The following is a 2,269-nucleotide window of genomic DNA, read 5'->3' as shown; positions in this document are numbered from 1 at the left end:
TATAATTAAAGGCGTTACAAAATAAAGGCTAGACGCCCTACTATGATATCGTATTTTTGAATAAGTCGTTTGGAGTTTATGTTGTATACTGTTGGTGTGAATTGATGCAGGTTGTTGTTTTTGGTTGGCTGTTGGTCTTAGGGAGCTAATTGGAAATTTGGATAGGGCACATTATAGGGGAGGTGATGCCCAATTTTAATCGATGCCTTAGCGAATAACAGAACTAGTCGGGGAAACGACTAAGGAAATAGATTCCATTAATACTAAGGTGTAACCTAGGGTGCTTGAAAGTTAAAAGGGGTTGATATTCATTTTACTTTCATGTTGAATAGGTTCAAAGGACGGCGAGTCAAATAGGATAAGAAATAATTCAGACAAGGTATGTAAAGCTTTCTCTTGGCATGTTTTGGTATAAGTTCGTACAACTATCTTTCTTTCCTTTTGGCAATGTTTAGCCTTAAGGAGATGTAGGGAAGATATGGAAATAGCACAATATACTAAATAGGTTGGAAAGGACTCATATGCATTTAGAAAGTTAGAAATAAACAGACAATGACATGGATACACCCTAAAGGGGGGAAGTGGATAAGAGAAGTACAAGCATAAGAGAAAATCAACTGACGCTATCATATGTAAATGGGAACGCTTAAACTTCAAATGAGATACCATAAGGGATGAATGCAATCATACCAGCACTAACACACCGGATTCCATCAGAACTCTAAAGTTAAGCGTGCTTGGGTGAGAGTAGTACTAGGATGGGTGACCCCCCCGAGAAATGAAAGACAAGTATCCATACCTATTCCCTACGTCTACAAGTAATCCTAAACTTTGGAACTCTGATATTGATTGCTCGATGAAAGTATATGTTAGGGCAATAGGATAGAGGAACTCTCCATATAGTCGGTATAAGAACCGAACGAATGTTCTAAAGGGGGGAAGGGTGTTACACCCCATACTTTGGTACCTTGGAATACTTCTTAAGTTTCTGGGGAGGCTCTTAAGTTTCTTAAAAGTCTTCATGTGAGTCGGATAATCTATAACGCTATCAAACAACTCTAAGGAGGTGTTATACCCCACATTTTTAAACTCAGAATGTCTCATAAGTTCCTTAGACATTATTATGTGAGACGGATACGCTATGACACTATCAAACGACTCTAAGAAAGGGAGAATGTGATACCCCATAGTAAAGAAGATTGGAAATGGAGTCATAAGAATCCAGAAGGAATTGGAGGCTAAGTAATGAGTCGTTCGACTCGATTTATCTACGTAAGCTACTAACTTGGAAGTCCTACATACTTAAGCTATTGGAGTACGTACCAAGCTTGCATAGCATGGATTACATAGGCTCTTAAGACAAGACGAGATTACGAACCCATGGGGGATAGGAGAAGATGACACATGGCAGCAAAAGGACGTGCCACATGGCAGCAGGTGACCCACCTGCTTGGGGTCAAGTAGGTGACCCACCTACTTGGGGGTGGGCCCCACTAAGGGCATGTGGCAGCCTTGGAGACTAGGTGTGGATCTGTGGCCTAGTAAGGGCTTAACACGTGTCACTCTTAGGGGATGACACGTGTCACTTCCTAAGAAACTATATATATGTATGTTAATAGGACTCTTATGTCATTATGTATCCAAAAATCAGCCAAAACATAGAGAGAAAATGTGAGAGAAAGAGAGTACGTACGACAGCTATGGTTTGGAAGATTTAAGGGTGAGTTCTTCACTTTTCCTCTGTGAATTAATTATCTATGGTGTTCCCTAAGAACATGGATATGTATATATGTATTTTATGAGGTTTACAGAACCAAAACTTCAGCTTTACAATTGGAAACTTGGAAGAAAGGAGAAGAGAAAAATGTAGAGGGGCAAGAGAGGGAGCTACGGGTTTGCTCCAAGAAAGAGGTAAGGCCCAATTTCTTTTTGTGAATTAATTATTCAGGGTATACCACAGATACATAATAGTGTTTAATGGCATAAAATTCCAATTTGGGGCAGCGGAGAAGTAACACGAACAGCCCGCTCAATTTCAGCGCGTTTGAAAAAGTTCCGAGTGCGATTTTAAATTTTTGGACAAATTCGGGTAAGGTAAGGTTTCTCCTTTCAAATTGAACTTTATGGTGTTGTTATGGAGTGTATTATACACATTGTGTGTGTCTGTAAACGTTAAAATGGTATAGGAATGCTTGGCGTTGGAAACCACCCAAATTGTAGTCATTATAGTTGAATTGTCGTCGAAGTACAGTGGTGTCTTTGTGAGTTG

The 2,269-nt window shown here is 39.7% G+C and overlaps 1 pseudogene; it reads left to right on the top strand.

Moving 5' to 3' along the window:
* The first annotated feature begins 676 nt into the window (after positions 1-676).
* Positions 677-796, top strand: LOC129904826 (5S ribosomal RNA; annotated as a pseudogene).
* Positions 797-2,269: the final 1,473 nt, after the last annotated feature.

This window comes from Solanum dulcamara, chromosome 9 (genome assembly GCF_947179165.1).
Source record: "Solanum dulcamara chromosome 9, daSolDulc1.2, whole genome shotgun sequence".
Taxonomy (NCBI): Eukaryota; Viridiplantae; Streptophyta; class Magnoliopsida; order Solanales; family Solanaceae; genus Solanum; species Solanum dulcamara.
The sequence above is the reverse complement of the archived record's forward strand: the minus strand, read 5'-3'. Positions and strand labels throughout refer to the sequence as shown.